The following is a 19,872-nucleotide window of genomic DNA, read 5'->3' as shown; positions in this document are numbered from 1 at the left end:
CTTATCCAAAAAACAATGTTCCCTTGAATTCCTTTCTCCTATCTCCAACAACACCTTCTGAAGTAGAAGATATTATAAGGAAAAGAATCAAAAAAATACTCTCTGCTGCACATGTATGGTACCTTGCTTTTTACTTGAAAAGTGTTGTCTTTCATCTGTGGGCCCGTGTGTAGTTTCATGAACACCTCTTTTGAAGAGGGAACATTTCCTGATCAGTTAAAAATTTCTAAAATTACCCAACTGTACAAGAAAGAGGCAAAAACTGCCATGGAAAATTATAGACCTATTGCAGTGTTATCCACATTTTCAAAAAAATTTAATACTGTGTTTCCATAAGATAAGGAAGCTTTTTTTAACTCCAACAACATTATAACATCTTCTCAGTACGGTTTTCACAAAAATGGGTCAATCACAAATGCACTGCATAAGTTTTTAGAGAAGTGCTCAAGTCTAATTGATCATAAACAGCCTGTTGTTGGTATATTCCTTGACCAATCCAAAGCCTTTGATGTGGTCAACCATAAGTTGCTCCTTGCAAACTTGAGAAATTTGGAATCGGTTTTACTGCTCACTGCTGGCCCAGTAGCTATGAAGTGAAAGGAGACAATGTGTAGAAGTCAGAAACCCCAAGGATGCTACCTGTTGCAGGTCAGAAAGCCTAACTATAGCTTTTTGTGTCCCACAAGGGTCTGTTCTTGGGCCAGTGCTATTCACATTGTTAATCAATGACCTCCAAGAAAACATCTCTAATGCTATTTCTTTTATGTATGCTGATGATACAAATATTTTAATTTCCAACAGAGAAGATGCACCTCAAGAAACATTCAATGAAACTACCTGTCACACAAAATATTGGTTTGAGGCAAACAGATTACTAATAAACACCCAGAAAAGCGTAAACATGAACTTTCACACAAGGGAGAATGATACCCCTTTCAGTGCAGATGTACATATTGGCAAATATGAAATTGTCAGTGTGGAGGACACCAAATTTCTTGGAATAACTGTCAGTAGTTCACTAAACTGGAAATTGCATGTAGAGATAGTAGCAAAGAAGTTCAGCAAAATGTGTTACCTACTCAAATCAGTAAAAGACTCAGCCAACATTGACACTTTGAAGCTCATATACCATGCTCTGTTTGAATCCATTATGAGCTATGGCCTAATTTTCTAGGGAAATAGTTCTGAAGCCAATACAATTTTCAAATTACAAAAACAGGTGGTCTGAATAATGGCTTCAAAAAACAGAACTGAACACTGTAAACCACTGTTTAAAGTATTAAAAATCCTGCCAATGCTGTGCTTTTGTGTAATAGAATTGGTTTGTTTTGTAGCTCAGAATTTAGGAACGCTACAGAGAAATCTAGATTGCCACATGCACAACACTAGAAACAAATCTCAGTTAAAAATTATAGCACACAGCACCAAATTATATGCTGAGACAATTAATAATCTGAAGAACTGAGACCAAAAATTAAAAAAAAAAAAATTAAATTACTGTTAATACTCCATTACTGCATTTCTTGACACAGAATTCTAATTTCACCTTAAAAGCTCATCATCTTTTATATAATGCAGCACTGTTTAAATTGTTACTTTTTCTGTCCATGCTCTATGCATTTGTATGCAAACATAAACTGTGTAATACTGAAGTGAGTTTTCCCATATGTAATGTATTTTAATGTATACTTTTGAATTTCCATGCTATTTGTTTTGCACTTTGTACGTAAACCTGAACACCTTTTATGTAAACCTGAACACTTCAATGCAGAAGTGTGTCACCTTTACTTTTACTTTAGTAATGAATTTCTAAATGTATGTTGTGCTTCTGAATTTCCATTTAATTTGCTTACACATTTCTTTCCCTTAATAGTGTGAACTTATTTAGAAATATTGAGCAATTCTGAATTTTTCACAAGATATTCAACTATATGCTTTCATAATCAGTTTAACCATGTATCATCTCATCTTCATTTTTGACTTATCCCGCATCATCATGTGTTTCTCTGCACACAATGTATGATCTACAGGATAAATAAAATTACAAATGACAAACGGCTGGCACTGTTAAAGATTCAGCCCTCATTGCTGATGGTGGCTGTTATATCAATTTACTTTTTGTTTATTACCCAGGTCCAGACCTTAAGAGTACACATTTACAATTGTTACGGTGGAGAATACTTGTATTAGTTATTTGTAGTCTTCTGTCAGTGATATGTTCCACAAATAATGGGCACTTTTCATTAAATACAGTGACATATTTTTTGTGCCACTAATGACTTTTTAGATTTACATTGTTATAAAAAGGATTATTAAGTCAGATAGCAGGAAAAGCAACTTATACAATGAGAAAACTTCATATGCTGGCTGCAAATTATAAATCAAACATTCTGCTTAATCTATGAAATTCGCCTAGATTTTGATGAGTGCATTATGAGTACTACATGTTGTTGCAGTCAGAATTTCTAACTACTTTAAGTCATGTGTTTATGTTTTGTTCAATTATTGTCACAAGCTTTTTGCGAAACAAGTAAGTTCTGTAGAAATTATTCAGCTTCTTTGGTACTTGTGGCTTATTTATGGGTAAGATATAGGTTTTTGATTGATTTGAGTAACTGAGAAGAAAGCAAGTGACATGGTCCATATATTACATAAATTATATTTGTAGCCAACAGTTGAAAAGTGAATGTACCTTGCGCTTGGCTTGCTTTTCTTTCAACCTCTTGAGTTCTTCTTCTTCCTTGGCTCGCTGTTTGCGCCATTCTGTGATGTATTCTTTCAACTGTTCATCAAGATCGGATTTCTTCTGCTCTTGCCTCTGAAAAATTAATCATACAATTTCATATACATTAGCTCTATTTTTGGTTTAATCTAACAAAATTGCTTGGCAGTTTAATTCAAAAACTCACCTTAATAAATTCTGGGTCACCAGCAGGAGCAGTTTCTCCCCTATTCCAAAGAAATAGAGAATAAATTACAATTAGTTACAAAGTGATGTTTATTTATAATGCTGATAAATTTCATGTTTAGCATACTTACATAGAGAAGTGATGTTACAACTTATCATTTGATTTACCTTTACAGAAACATTTAAAAAATGTTTTCAACTTGATGTTTTTTGTTTCATATCAGTACTATTTCAATTTATTTATAAATCACTTAAAATGTTTGGATTATAAATTTATTGTCTGCCAAAATGTAGGGAGCTATGTAAACTGTTTTCAGTGCAATGGCTGACTCCAAGTAAAATATCTTTTGTCCATAAATAGGATCAAAATTAGTGAAAAAGGAATTGTCTTCTGTTCAGTGAGTTTGCAGAGCTGTACTGCAAGCAGGAGTATGGTTGATAATAAGAGACATCTACAAACTTGAGTATTTCATCTTCATAGTGCAATGCAGTCTGGTCTTAGCTGAGCTGCTATTAAATGGGTTGTACGGCTTTCTTATCATAGACAGCTCTTTAACAGGTTAGAGTAAAAGATCTTTGTCAGAGGAATATGATGTCCCATTGTGAGGATGTATTTGCAGACAGCATTGTTTATTTCATTACACTGAGACTGAGCACATGTCCACACACTTTTGTGTATGCAGTATGGCAGCAAGTTGAAAAGCCCTTGTTCGGTACTGAGGTGGCATTAATATTAATAAAATCTCATTTTCGGTATTTTAGTGCATTTGATAAGTCCACTGTAAACAGTATCTGTGGAATAATTTTGCTTCTACAGCTTTTAAAAGTAGCTGTTTTTCACTCAAATGGATGAACTGGAATACTGTACTAAAATTCTTGGCTTGGAATTATTTATCACAAAGGAAAATTTCTCCAAGTTCACAAAATGTTTATAAACATCTACTCCTTCATTTTCAATAGTTAAGAAATGAGCATCAGAATTCAAATGCAGCTGTACTTTTCTTGAAGATAATCCAGCTGAAAGATCTCCAAAAACTGCAACCACAGTGAAGATATTGAGAAAATGCACCGTATGGTACTGGATGATCACTGATAAAAAGTGTGTGAAATAAATGATACTATAGACAAATATAAAGAAAGATTTGTAAATGAAGAATTTATTGCGAGAATACTTTGTGCAAATAGGTGCCATGATAGTTGAATGCTGATGAGTATATGCAAAGTGAATGGTTCAGAGCATTTGAAAAGAAAAAGAAAAAAAAAGTATTTTAAGCGAGAGCTGTTTACAAACTACATTCAAGAAATGAATCAGCAGTAAAAGAAGTAGGTGGAGGCTGGTCGTCCTGCACCAATAAAGACAAACTCTTTTTCATCTGACAGACAAAAGGTCCTTGTTTTCTGCGTTATAAAAGGATTTCCTCCTACAGACTATGCTGCAAAGTATAAAACAGTGCTGTTACGTATTATGGAAGTCTTTTAGACTGGGAATGACATGTAATTATGGAACAGCAATATTATATATAGGGCTTTCATTTTAACTGAAGACATTGAAGTATATTGAAAAGTACACATTGAATCAAAAAAAGTTATGATTCCAAGTTGCTTATCTTGGAGGGGAAAGTCCAGCAATAACACACTTGACCTGCCATCCCACCCCATGCATGGCTGCGGAGGGCAACTTTGAAATCTTCAATGGGAACCCCCATTTTTTATTTCAGATTACAATTCTACAGCAAAATCTACATACATTTTGTCTAAAACCTTTTTATTTTATTTTATTTTTTATTTTGCCACAGATGGCACTGTAATTGGAGGAATAGAAATGGGTACACACTTGTAATTTATGACTTGCTACTCAGTAGCCCTCGAATATCGTATAACACCTGGTACCACACCTCCATTGCACAAGGGTAGGACAGGCCAGTATTTCATAACTTCCTGATGGAAACCCCATTTGCAACATTGTATTCCTCCGACATATTGAACAGCAGATTACTCGATGCGCCGTTGTGGCGGAGTAGTGATCTGTGATGTATCATAACAGGCAGCACACTGCGACTGGAGCTCATGTATCATGCAGATGTAAAACATATAGAGGCTCTAAATGTTATAATACTTGCACAGTTTTTATTGCCTGCTTGCCTACCTATCATTTGGAGAATAGATGTGCAAGTGGACCCTGCATGTTGCAACCACAGAATAAAAAATTAAAATGATCCTAATTTATGGAGACTATAGGAGAAATGTTGAGGCTGCTGTTGCCTTGTATGCCGAGCATTTTCCAGAGAAAACTCGTTCTCATTCGTTATTTTACAAGGTTGTGAACACCTTTATAACTGATGCCAGCATACAGACCGGCAGAAGGAAACAAAGCAAGGTGTTACAGGAGAAGCTAGTGAAATAGCTGTGCTAGCAGGAGTGCACCACAACCCATGGATAAGCGCCCGGGATTATACTGTGATCCTGGTATGTCCATAGGTAGTATTGTCACAGTACGGCATCATCATAAGTATCATCCATACCACATGTCACTGCATCAAGAACTTCACTGTGCCGATATCCATAACCGGTTAGTGTTTTGTGAATGGGCACCTCAACAAATGCAAATGACCCTGACATTCTTTGCCTAGGTACTATTTTCTGACATGTCTGCATTCACAAACCATGGTAGTGTGTTAACTGGCGAAACATGCATTACTGGAGTGTAGACAGTCTGCACTGGTTATGACAAGTCAACCGTCAGTGTCCTTGGTCAGTTAACGTATGGTGTGGCATCATAGGGAACAAACTCATTGATCTGTATTTTATCAATGGAATGTACAAGGGATGCAAATATCGAACGTTTTTGGAACAGGAACTACCAGTACTATTGCAGGATGTTACCCCGGATGTTCGACAGTGTATGTAGTTTTACTAGGCTGCCAGATTTGACGTAACCGGATTTCTTTCTATGTGGATTTAAAGTATAAGGTGTACCAATAAGTGCCAATATTCCAGGAAGACATGACCGACTGCATCAGAAATGCTGGTGCTGGCAGTCCCACAGATATGCTTCTGTACTTTGCATAGTCATTTGAAAAGTGGATCACTAAGTGTATTGAAGTTGTTGCTACTGTGCTCAAACACTTATTTTAATTTGAAAAGTACGGTAGTGATCGCCACGAGCCACATCAACAGTGGCACGTCGAGTAGTACCCTGTTCAATATGTCGAAGGAATACAATGTTGCAAATGGGGTTTCCAACTAGAAGTTATGAAATACTGGCCTTTCCTACTCTTGCAGCATGGAAATGGGGTCCCACATGCCATTGGATGTTAAAGGGCCATTGAGCAGTATGTTGTGCCCATTTCTATTCCTCAGATTACAGAGCCACCTGTGGTGAAATGAAGAAGATGTCTCAGACACAATGTATGTAGATTTTGTCATTGAATCATTATCTGCAATAAAAAATGGGGGTCCCCATTGGAGAGTTCTAAAGTTGCCCCAACCACTCATTCATGGGGTGGGGTGGGAGATTGAGAGTGGTATCATTGGATGTCCCCTGACGAGAAAGTAGATTGCATTTATAACCTTTTTTGATCTGATGTGTAGTTTTTGAGATATTTCAATATCTTCAGTTAAAATGAGCACCTTGTATGTTTACTGTGCACAAGGCTAAGCAGAACTGAATCAAAGCTCACACTTCCCAACAGATTTTGGGCACAGGTTGCATGATCAGGATAGTGACATTTTTTTGAGCATGAAAATGTATTTGTAAGTTGAGAAGTGCAGATTTAACAAGTTCATTAGACCAATGAATATGGTATGTAGACTGCTGCACACTGAGGCTGGGTGGAAATGTTGTTGCATAACAATTATAATGCATGGAGAATACAAATCAAAGCATTTCTCACATAGAAAAAAGACTGATAATGGGGAATTGTATTAGGATATATACATGTGCAGTGAATGATGAACAGACTATTTTACATCAAACCATCTGAGCCAAAAGAAGTCAAGTCATGCACCACATCATCAAATATTGTTCAAATTAGAATCTGTCAATACATCCAAAGAACGTTCTTGCGAAGCAACAATGCTTAAAGTCTCACATTTCACAAAACAGAAATTGGCAATGACATGATATAGCATCATGTTAAATTCTTTGATTCTGTGGACATGTTACAAGCAATGGATGCTGATAATGCTTTCAGTATTCCAGGCAGTCATGATAATCTAAGGTGTGCCATTAAGTCTTTTGGCAATTTGCTGAATATTGGGGCACTAAAAGTAAAAATTCTAGGAGAACACTACACAAGGATTCAGAAAGGAATAGAAAATGTAGTGATGCAATGTTTGTTAAAAAAGTGTTTGTGAACAGGTCAAAAGCTGCCGTGAAAAAGTGACAAATCAGAGCAAAAATCAAACCGAAAATTGAAAAACCATACAAGTGTAACTTTTGTTATAAAAACACACATATGGTAGGGAGAGCACTCTATCAAGAATAAACTGAATGAATGAGCCATGAAGGAAGTCAACAAAGCTTATTATTGTTTTTCCATGAATGAACTATTTCCTAAGGTTGTGACTTGAACGCCCTGTGATGCATAGAAAGTAGCTACGTATCTCACATGTGTTATGTAATGTTCTCATACGTGACAGAAACTCAAGTACAGATGACCTCCCAAAACACACAATATGTCTTGTGTATATCAATGACCTTTCATCAGTAACATTACCAGATGCCAAGTTTGTTTTGTTTGCTGATGATACAAACATTGCAATAAATAGCAAATCAAGTGTAGTCTTAGAAAGATCAGCCAATAAAATATTTGTAGACATTAATCACTGGTTCCTAGCCAATTCTTTGTCACTAAACTTTGAAAAAACACACTACATGCAGTTCAGAACTTGTAAGGGGTGTCCCAAGAGTATATGTCTAACATATGATGACAAGAAGATAGAAGAAGTGGACGGTGTTAAATTCTTGGGATTACAGCTTGATAATAAATTCAACTGGGAGGAGCACACCACAGAACTGCTGAAGCGTCTTAACAAATCTCTGTTTGCAATGCGAATTTTGTCAGACATAGGGGATATAAAAATGAAAAAACTGGCATACTATGCTTACTTTCATTCCATAATGTCATATGGGATTATTTTCTGGGGTAATTCATCAAGCCAAGCTAAAGTTTTCCGGGCACAAAAACGTGCAGTAAGAATTATATGTGGTGTGAACTCAAGAACATCCTGCAGAAGCCTGTTTAGGGAACTAGGGATACTAACTACAGCTTCCCAATATATTTATTCCTTAATGAAATTTGTCATTAAAAATATATCACTTTTTCAAACCAACAGCTCAATTCATGGAATCAATACTAGAAATAAGAATAATCTTCACAAGGATTTAAAGTCACTTAGTCTTGTACAAAAAGGTGTGCATTATTCAGGAACACACATTTTCAATAACTTGCCAGCAGCCATAAAAAGCTTAACAACCAATGAAATTCAGTTTAAGAGAAGCCTAAAGGATTTATTGGTGGCCAACTCCTTCTACTCCATTGATGAATTTCTGAGGAAAACCAACTGATTTGTATATAAGTACAACATAACTTCTGCACAATTTCAGTGCAGTAATGTGTTCACTGAAAATTTGTGTGTGTGTGTGTGTGTGTGTGTGTGTGTGTGTAAGTATAATCTAACTTCTGCACCATTTCAGTGCAGTAATGTGTTCATTGTAAATAAGTATTACAGTAGTTGTATTACATGTTTCTTACCTTATAAATAAATATAAAACTTTTTTATTTTAAATTCAGTGCAATAGTATTTGTAAAATGACTCTTAGTGTTCATTAAAAAATGACGATCATTCCACTTGGGACCTGTGGAATGGTACATTAGCTTATTTGTTTTAGTTTAAATATTTGTCATGTATTGTTGTTTTTCTGACATGTTCCACATCCTGGAGGACCTCCTCACTACGGATCAATTGGAATGAAAGTAAATCTAATCTAATCTAATCTAAAAGATTGTGTCCACTCCTTTCACCAAATGAGGGGCAGATTCAAATTTCTGCAATTAATACATCCTGTTGTCTGTGGACCAAGGAGAAAAACATCTCTAGATGGAGCAAGATTTTTTGGTGACTTTCATAGACAAAAACAGCAGTTGGAGTCGAGTGTATTTTCTTCATCATAAGGTAGAGGTTTCTGATAAATCTATTGAATCAAAAGCTTGGCAGAAAATCAGACTGGACATAAGATTACACCTTTTCAATCAGACAACAATAAGGAATACTGTAGTGAGAGAATGTTCTCCACCCTCAGGATGGCAGATATATGGTGATGTCTAATGGCTTCATAAACACAACAACAAAATAGTGTCACTGAATAAAAGAATCATCCCTTGCTCGAAGTGGCTCACTCCATGTTGATTGAATCAAAATTACCACCATATTTAGGGGTGAAGCCATCAATATAGCAAAACTACAATCAAAAATCCACAATCTCCGTAATAAATGGGAAAACTGAAGATTTTGAAGTACTTAGTGCTGGAATTGGGAACATTTGAACATGGTATGTTGACATAAAGGGTCCCACACCCAACAAAAAGTGAAATTTTGATACAGAAGCACAGTCTTTGACAAAGAAAATATGTTTCATCTTGCCACCATACATGGCTTTTATACAAGCCAAAAGTCATCAGGTTTCACAAAAATGCTGGCTTTATTACAGCTCTGTATATTTACTGACATGGTATGAAGAAGGCAGTGGTACTCTGCTTGTCAGTAGGAACATTATTTCACTTTACTCTCTGCATAGTGCAACAGAAAAAAGTTTCCATACATCTTGGCATAATGGTACACAAATACAGATAAAACACACACAGTAGACATGGCAACAGAATGCATTTGTGTTTTTTACAAAACAAGTAACAGAAAACTGAGAAGAAAACCACATCATCATTAACTTTATTAATTAATTTGTGCAGTGTTAATTAATAAACAGCATAAATTTAAAAACTAAAGTAAGTCTTAACACTGTCACATGCTCAGCACTTCAAAAAATATATTTACAAAAAGTGACATTGCACCATATGTTAATTGATGGTACAAAAGGGAGAACATTAGGGCTCTAGGAAAGAAAACTTCATTCTTATGATGTTCAGTTGACAGAACTGGTTGGTATTTTTTATGCTGAACAAATTCATCTGCTCATTAATCAAGTTGTGTCTATAGGAATGTATCTCTAGCAAGACAGCACACAGTGTGTGTAAGCTACACAATATATCTTCTTTGGTGTAAGTCCCCCAAAAAATTACAATATTTGGGTGTTGCTGGCTTGTGTAACCTATGTTTCTGTAGTGAACATATTGCAGACATAAATATAAATATTATATTTTAGTTTTCTTTGTCGTTTTTTCATGCACCCATAGTGAAAACAATATTAGTAGGTTGCAATAACACGTTTAATGATATTTTTTATTGGCAGAAGAATATCACATATACAGTGTTTTGTTTTTGAACTTGATATTTTTTTTAAACTGTGCAAATGACGGGAAAAGAAAACTATCCCGTATATGCTGAAGAGAGCAGGTGATTGTTCAGGCACTTTTTTATTGAACTGGAAATGGAAGTTGAGAAACATCCTGACAAATACAACCATCTGTTGGACTGGAACTCAAAAGTTTCGTTACAGAGAACACTCAGCAGAATGAGAGATTAAAATTGGAAACATGCTGTGTTGCTCCTAACCATTCCCCATGATGTCCTTTCTCTCACTGATAATCCAGCATGAGCTTTTGAAAGTTGGAGAGAAATATAAGCAAAATTGAGGCTGTGAGTTGTGGCTGGATAGCTCTTCAGTAGGCGTGTAACTAGTAAAAGGCAAGGATCCTGGTTTGATTCTAAATCCAGTACACAGTTTTAATCTGCCAGAAAGATTCAAAACAGCTTAATTCCATTATAGGATAAAATATTATTCTGAAAGGGAAATGAGCCACATAACATTGTGTCAGTATTGTCAATGTTAATTGCTTATCTAGATGGGAGCCTGTCAATCTGCAACTGATGTTATTGCATACATCATTTTCTACTCACATTTACCATTAGCTGAGTTTTGATTTTGTAATAAATAATTTGTCTGCAAAAATAAGTCACCATTAATGAGAAACTTGATCTTATGAAGTTTTCTTTCTCATGTATTCATCATACAAAAACTGAGGGTGAATGAGAACTATAATTCACGTGTAGCTAACTCATTGCAAACATAAAAACACAAATCATAAAAATCTTTCACAAACCAGACATAAAGCACTTGAAAGGTACAGACAGATTCATGACAAAACCAGACCATCAATTCCAAGCATACATTTAGCTATCAGACGCACATATATTAGCATTTTATCAACACCAAACACATAAACATATGTACAATAATGCAATAACAAACAAAGCTTAATTTGACAGTGTATGTTCCTTTAATTGTACAATGACTTGGGGTAAAAATAGAAAATAAAACAGGAGAGAAACTATGCTTCCATAATGATTGTAGGATAAGTGTGAGCCTGACACCTTGTTCCTCTGTTTTTAGAATACGTTTTAATGCTATGTGATACTAAAGTAGAAACATCGATACTAATGACCATGTCATTGGTGAGTATAAACAGTGTACAATAAAATGGAAATGTGTGGTTAACAGAACTCTATTATACAATAAACATGTACAGACTTGCAGTGTTTTTGTTGCCTGTTTCAAATGTATTTCAATTACCTGTGTTTTTCAGTACCCCATTTTGTTATTTGGGCACAATACGTACAGTCTGTATTTGTAATTTTTTTGACAGTTCTATCTCCACCACATGTGCAATGCTGTTAAGATATTTTATTGCTGTGTCTTGAATTTCCTGGAATGAACAGGCCCTCAGAGTTTTATACTCAATTTAAGGTCTGTTTGTAGTATATATTAATAGTATCACATTCATGTACCCTTAAATTTGAAGACGAGTTAGCACCAAACGTCATGTTAGAGCTTGTGGTAATAGTAAATTTCATATTATCAGTAGATGTAGATTTCAGCAGTTTTTAATTGAGCTAGCATATTGCAGTGCTCTGCAGCAAGCTGTGTGAAAGAATGACATTAGCAAGTATTTCATGCATATTGGACAATAACTGCAATTTTTCTGAAAGACAAAGGATTGACATTTGATCAATTCAGGACACACCTTCAGATCAAGCACACATGTCCTTATAATTTTCTGACCATTTTTTAATATTTCTGTCTGTATTGCTGTCTTGAAAAATGTAAAAGTTAGTACATAAATGATCTGTTCTGTATAATCAAACAGTGGAAAATACAGGATGGAATGTAACAATATTATGAAAAGGACAGTTGCTACTCACCATATGGCAGAGATGCTAAGTCTCAGATAGGCATAACAAAAAGACTGTTAAAAAGTGAGCTTTCGGCCAACAAGGCCTTCATCATAAATAGACAATGCACACACACACACACACACACACACACACACACACACACTCACTCACACACACACACACACACACACACACACGCCATTGCAACTCACACACACATGACCACAGTCTCTGGCCTCAGCAACCAGAGACATTGGTCAGGTGTGTGTGAGCTGCATTTATGTGAGTGTGTTTGTGCATATGTCATGTATTTGTGACGAAGGCCTTGTTGGCCAAAAGCTCACTTTCAGACAGTCTTTTTGTTTTGCCTGTCTGCGACACAGCACATCTGCTATGTTGAGTAGCAACTATCCTTTTCTTAATACTGTTACATTCTGTTCTTTATATAAGTAACAGATATGTACTTTTCATTTGCACAGATTGTGCTTAGTGGGGCAGCCCATTGTCAAAATGACTGGAAACAGTCATAGAATATGATAAAAACATTATAAGACAGTGTGCTACAAGTCCATATTGCGATCTGAAGAGCAACAGTATTGCAAAGGAAGCACATTTATATGTAAATTCTGCTTTTCATCCTTTCTGTTTTGTTAGTGAATTTCTGTGTGATGTGTTTGCAACTACTTACATCACAGATTCATTGGTTGTCACTGAAAGATGTAGTTCACACTTACACATTTATAGCATGGGTTGTACATTATATAATACGCCAAAAGAATATGCTTGAAAGTGAAGTTATTATTTTTAAAATATCAAGTTTCCTAACAGAGCAAAAAGCAGAATTTATGTTAAGAAGCATGCCACTGGCTGACATATAATGCTGCTGGCCAAACTTACACAATGCTCTTTCTGGGCCTAAAAAGAAAAAAAGTATCAGGTAGTAAAACTGTTAATTTATACGATACTGTGTTAGCATACAAGTACTCAACTAATTTTGCATTAAAATATTGGCTTTTAAATTCTACTTATAGAGGGTAATCTAAAACTGTATTCAAAGATGAACTCTTGTTTTATAACATTGTAACAAGTGACAGAATACATTGACATAATAAAATATCGTCTGACCTTATGCTGCATATAGTTGTGAAATGTGGATACCATTTTTCATTTTCATCAGGTATCAAATATAAAATTTCCTAAAAATGTCAGAACTATTCATTGCATATATGTTATTCTACATTGTAGTCACAGTACTTCCAATATGAATCAGAAGAAAGTGAGAAGATATTTTGTAATTAATTAGCCTTATATCAGTCATTTAATAATATTTTCATTACATAATGAGATGATGTATTCCATTTTTGAGTTGGACTGCATGATGAAAATAAACATAAATTGTTTTAGAAACAAGAGCTCACTTTCAACAGTATGAAGTATATGACTAATAGCTAAAGCACTGTAGAATCTGAGGATACAGTGATGTTTTACTTTACCCAGGACATCTGCTGTTACCATGCACAATTTCATGCTAGAGGGCCTGAAAGGCAGTTTAGAGAGCTACAGTAAAAGGACTATTTCATCTGCATGTTATAATAAGCAGTAAAAGCGAACAGCTAGGAAGCAAAGCTACCCATTTTATGTAATATATATAAATGCAGAACCTATAGTGATAAAACTTAAGGTTTATAACCATAACCTGTTTGAGGAATATGTCTCAGCCTTTTCAGACACTTTTTGTTTGAAACAAAATACTTTTATGGCAAAAAATCTAATTACTGGAATTTCATATCTGTGTTTAAATTTAATTTCTGGGGAATTCAATTCCTTCACATATTATTTTGATTTTCACTCATTTGAAGAGATGATTGTCATCTTTTTGTGAAACCTAGAAATGCCACATGTCATTTAATTCACTATATATTAGAACTCCAAACTTGTTTAAATTATATCACTATACTTTGATGAGGAGCTGCATATAAGGCTAAATATAACTTGACAGAAGGCCTATGATGCTTCAGTTGGGCTGTTTGTTTAATTATAAAACAACTTTAGCAAACTATCTGTTTACATAATGCAGAGTTAAAACTGGAATACATTTGTTGAATAGGTGGAATAGGACTGATTAATTTGCAGTGTCTCGTATATAGAACGTGTCTGTGTTTTTAATTCTTAAGCTCAGAAACATAAACCTTAGTTTTTTTCTGTTTTAATACATCATGAAGAAACTAGTTTAAGTCCTTTAAATTGGTGCTAAGATACTTTAATGATTAATAGCATAGTCGACATTACAAGCATAAGGAACCTAACTCTTTTCTAATATATATTGTTCTCAATCATGATTCATCATTTAGTTATATTTATAAATGGAGCAAAGTACTTAAAAAATTATGATACAGGCTGAGTTCCATAGTTCAGGGGCATTTATAGCAATTGTTAAAGAGCTCCAATGAAACTATTTTTTTGGTCTTTGTTGTAGAGTAGATGACAATGAATTAAAATATTTTTTTTAACCTTCACATTATCAGTTTTTATGAGTGACATTTTACCAGTAACATAAAAAAGAATTGAAGCTTTACTGCCATACTAACATTTAGATCATTAACCATTGTCTGTAAGTGTTACCAAATGCAGTATTTCATAATGTTCATTTGGTGCTTATGTTTGTACCAGATTATGACCAAGAAATATTTCCAATACAAATAGATATTTACTTGAATGATGTGGATGTTATATAATGTAATCTAAAGGATAGTATTGTGTCCTGATTCTGGACACCTCAGGAGAAGACACAAATTAAATGGGCATTTGACAGACAACACAAATTGTATAAGACATCAATATACACTTTACACATTAAAGTTTCTAAATGAACAAGGACAGTGACAAGGACGTCGCACAACTGCCAGACAGTCATGTTCACAATAAAAAGAAAAACAACACATTTGAAAAATGATACCATCATTGGAAAAAGACAGGAAAATGATGATAGACAAAGTTTTCTTTTAAATTTTTTGAAGTACTTTTGTATTAAAGTCCAATTAGTAAAAGAAAACCATATGGGCATTATTTTGCAAATAGCAAAAATGAAAATTAAAAGTGATATCTATGGCATTCATAAGTAAATCAAGTAATTAAAATATGGAAAATACAGTTAAATGCTTCTGAAGCATGTGAAATCTACACAACGCAAACATAAACGACACTACTGTTTGTCTGTATGTAAAGAAATACCTAATTGTTTATTAAAAAGAAAGCCAGTGCATATAAAAAGCATTATCAGGGACATAGTCATTTCATCACAATGTTATTCCTTTTACAAGGTTTTGAAGAAATACTGCAATTTGTTTTAATGATCTATTCAGAGTTCTGCAGTTGATGTAAGCTTTTATTCTGTGTAGTTCATTTATTAATCACTGGATGTCTTTGTTGTTCCAGTAATACATTTTTATTCAAGCCCACCTGAATTGATTGCAATTGCGTTAGACAAAATTCACGGAATCCAATAGTAGATTTATAAATATCTAAAGATAATGTTTTTCCACTGAAACCAATAGGAATTATTAAACACAAGCTTGAATCAGTCCCTCATACAAAAATCGTAAGTTTAATTTTTTTCTGCTATGGTTGTAAAGTCAGTTATAAAAGTTTTGTGATGAAATGACTGTTTAGTGAAAATGAAAATTGCTCATATTGTATCAGCGACTTCTGGCAGGTGTAGTGCGACTGATGCACAATCCACTTACTCTTTCTTTGCTTCTTGTGGCTGTCTTTGATAAGGGTGACATCATATCGAAGAAGATAAAAAGGAAAACAAAAATGTTTAAAGTAAATTAACTTGGTTAAATCTTAGTAATATTCTTCACTGAGAAAACATTTGAAAGTTTAATTACAGCATCTCGGAACAAGACCCATGGATTAAAATGAACACTATAATATTTAAAGTATGAAATAAATTTGGCAGAAAGTAGTATTAAAATGCCAATGTGTATTTCTAAAAATATACATAATACATTTTATGTTTGTCATACATTTCAAAAACATACCTTTAATTTAATTTGTATAGTTTGTTAGTTCCTCTGTGATTGTCATTTCTGAGATGCTGTCATTTTCTTGTATATATAACTTAGTAGAGAATCAATTTTTCAAAACAGTATTAAATGTACACCACATCACCAATAAATTTAATTTGTTATTGTAGTGCTATTTCATTTACTGAATACAGTTGTATATCACAAATGCAGCAGGGCATAACTAAAAGGTGTCTATTCAGACCTAATTGGAATGCATTTTTTGTGTCACTTAGTTTATGAACATTAGATAAAAGTGAGATTTTCATTGATAATACCTTGTCCATATTCCAAAAAAATAAAATGTGATGGAATGAATGTATCTCTGACCTACAAAAATGACAGCTTAGAATCACTATGAACATTACTGTAATTTTTTTTAGTATTAAAATATTTTTCCCTCCACAGGAGAGGTCTTTCCTGAGCTGTTAGCTTAATCACATTTCTGTCTGTGTGCTGTGGCACTGGAGAATTTTTTCTTTCTGACTATCTGTTTTGCCTTTCACTGGTACTGAAAAACAGTATACTTGCTTTGTGTTTACAGGCTTTATCACTCTGACCTTCCATGAGGGCTTTTGTATGTCAGAAAGTTTATTTTTTCATCATTCTTATCTTCACAGATTTCTTTTAAAGATTCCACTGTATTGTGAAACAGTTTCTGCTTGAAAATGTTAAGCAGATTTAATACTCCACAATGATTTCACAAAAAATAAATGTTGAATGACTACTATCATTGTGGCATTGAACAAAGATGCAGAACTATTGAAAGTAAGATAAATATATGGTTTCATTGGCAATTGATAAGATGAAATATAAATGGTAAATAACACAATAGGGTTCTTGTGATTGTTGTTATGTATAGTCACGTACCATCTGATATACTATGATGATGATTGTAAGCCATGAACACATAAGAGCCAATATGGCTATAGACTGTCATAAATGTAGGCTGTGTACAGATGGAAAATCCATATTGTACTTGTTTATTCAGTGCAAGGTTCATAATGATGTACCTTTTGAAATTCATGTGTGATTCATATTGCTGTATATCTATGATTATTGTTCTAGAGAGAGAAAAAACGTTTCCCATACTTGTTGCTACATTGTGCTAATTTATTGTTAACTCAGTCAGAAGTTGTTTCAGTTTCCATTCTTTGTCACTGCCCGTGGTCCGCTATCATGGGGTATGATAGAAGACAGAAGTAGTTGTTCATTCCATCAGTTGAAATAGACTCAAAAAATATTTTTATGTTGTAATATATGAATCCATATGCTGCATAAACACTGATAAGCCAAAACATTATGACCACAGCCCACCCTGAAGTTGTATGTTGCCTGTTGCTGTTGAGGGATCATGACATGGTAAGGGAAGCATATAAGTGGATCAAAGACGGGTGGGGAATCATTCTAGCATGACACCGGCCACAAATGGGGAAATCTACTGACATAAGCGACTTTGACAGAGGTGATATTATTCTTACCAAGATCCTGTAAGCAAGTATCTTGAAAATGGCATAGCTGGTTGAGCCTACACATGCTACTGTAATGAGGGTCTGTGGAAAGTGGAAGAATGACAGTGAAACTACCACTGGGCAATAAGTGTTTGGACGTTTACGACTCTTCACAGAACATGAGATTTGGAGGTTTCCCTGCTCTGTAAAGCAGGATATGAGCCAGTCTGTGGCATCTCTGCTGAAAGGGCACAATACTGGTGCATGTGTAAGTGTTTTGGGGCACACTGTTCATTGTACGTTGTTGCACATGTGCTACGCAGCAGGCAGCCACTATGTGTTCACGTGTTGGCCCAATGACATTGCATATGATTGCAGTGGCCACAGGATCATTGAGATTGGACTATGAATCAATGGAGAAATATCACCTCGTCAGATGAATTACGGTTTTGCCACACCCGGTTGATGGTCATCTCCACAAATGTCATCATCCACATGAACGGCAGTTTGAAATGTGCACTGCGCCAAGGATGCAGGCTGGTGGGAGCAGTATTATGCTATGGGAGACATTCTGCTGCAATTACATGGGCCCGGTCATGGTAATTGAAGACACACTGAGAGCCGTGACCGCCTACACCCCTTCATGCTTGATGTCTTTCCCACTGGCGATGTCTTCTTCCAGCACGACAGTTGCCCATGTCTCAAAACCAGAACTATGCTACAGTGGTTTGAGGAGCATGGTAGTATACTCTTGTTGATGTCTTGGCCATGAAATTCTCTTGATGTGAATTCAATGGAACGCATTTGGGTCTCTATCAGGCACCATCATTGCGGTCACAAATTAGTAGCATGCTGTTTAAGGAAATTACATGAGTTGTGCATGGTCATCTGGTGCGACACATCTTGATGTATTGCATTCCGAAGATGGACCAACAAGTTATTAAGCACATGATCATAATGCTTAGGCTTGTCAGAATATGTGACATTTATTCCAAATCTACATAGAAGTGCATTACAGGGGAGCATTAGCAACATAAATATGTGTAATAACAATAACCAATGAAATTATGTTCAATAACTATTGTTTGTGGGGAGATTCTCACAAAAACTGAGTAGGCTTTCTTCAAGCACATGCAATTTTATATCATCTTATCTGCCTTGTTTCACAACAAAATTCAAAGCACATCAACGTTAATATTCACTTGTCATCTTGAAGTTCTCTCTCTGCTGTGGCATGCAGTGTTTATTACATAGCACTCTTCACTTGTTTGTGGCAGTTCAGTTAGAAGCAAAATTGAGGAACAATCATTATTCTATTACAACAGATTTGTAGCAATACACAGAGTGTTTGAATAATATAGCAATACAGCATATGCTAGTTTTCTTCATTAATTCCTCTCTTGTGTCATAGAATTAACAAATGTAAAATTTTCCTTAAAATTGTGGTGTGACACAGAGAACATAGATCTATCTATCTATCTGTTCTCTCTCTCTCTCTCTCTGTGTGTGCGTGCGTGTGTGTGTGTGTGTGTGTGTGTGTGTGTGTGTGTGTGTGTATGTGCGTACATTCTTTGATTATTTAGTTTTGAATTACTGTAACATATTCTAAAGGTTAGCAAGGTAACAGAGTTTTATTATATGTGCAAACAAAGTTGACACTTGCTGCAGTGGCTGAAGGGAATGACTGTAAAGGCATTTCCCATGTACAGTCGCTCCCATCAGCCACCTTGCCAGGTGTCAACTTTGTTTGTGTGAATAATACTTGTAGCAGAATGGAGGTTTATGTTCATAATATTGAGTCACTTTTGTTTCACACAACATAAATGGATAAGGCGTGCTGAATATTCTGCTTCACTTCTTCTACAAACTCATCATATTATGTACAATACCTGATATGGCGTACAAAATCATTTTCCACTATGCACATCTATGCATGAACTGCTAGTATCGGATGGAACAGTAAAATAACAAACTTCCAGCAAGCTACCATAGGTGTTTTCAGATTGCTCATGGCTGATGTCCATGGGTAATAATTGTGTTATTTCATCAGCAAATGCTTCACAGTAATTATTGTCCATCTAGGGCTGTAACTGTC

At 35.0% G+C, this 19,872-nt stretch overlaps 1 protein-coding gene across 4 annotated transcripts in view; it reads right to left on the bottom strand.

Annotated features, from left to right (window-relative positions):
• LOC126412359 (troponin T) overlaps nt 1-16,094 on the bottom strand; it is a 44,685-nt gene extending 28,591 nt beyond the window's left edge. For 2 of the 4 annotated variants that reach the window (XM_050081915.1, XM_050081913.1), the window contains exons 1-3: nt 16,003-16,090; nt 2,910-2,949; nt 2,693-2,818 (exon numbers count right to left, since the gene is read on the bottom strand). The gene's annotated coding sequence lies outside the window, so the exon portion shown is untranslated. Of the gene's footprint in view, nt 1-2,692; nt 2,819-2,909; nt 2,950-13,156; nt 13,271-16,002 lie in introns of those variants that run through there. The other 2 variants (XM_050081916.1, XM_050081917.1) reach the window with 2 other exon arrangements.
• Nucleotides 16,095-19,872: the final 3,778 nt, after the last annotated feature.

This window comes from Schistocerca serialis, chromosome 7 (assembly GCF_023864345.2).
Source record: "Schistocerca serialis cubense isolate TAMUIC-IGC-003099 chromosome 7, iqSchSeri2.2, whole genome shotgun sequence".
Taxonomy (NCBI): Eukaryota; Metazoa; Arthropoda; class Insecta; order Orthoptera; family Acrididae; genus Schistocerca; species Schistocerca serialis.
The sequence above is the reverse complement of the archived record's forward strand: the minus strand, read 5'-3'. Positions and strand labels throughout refer to the sequence as shown.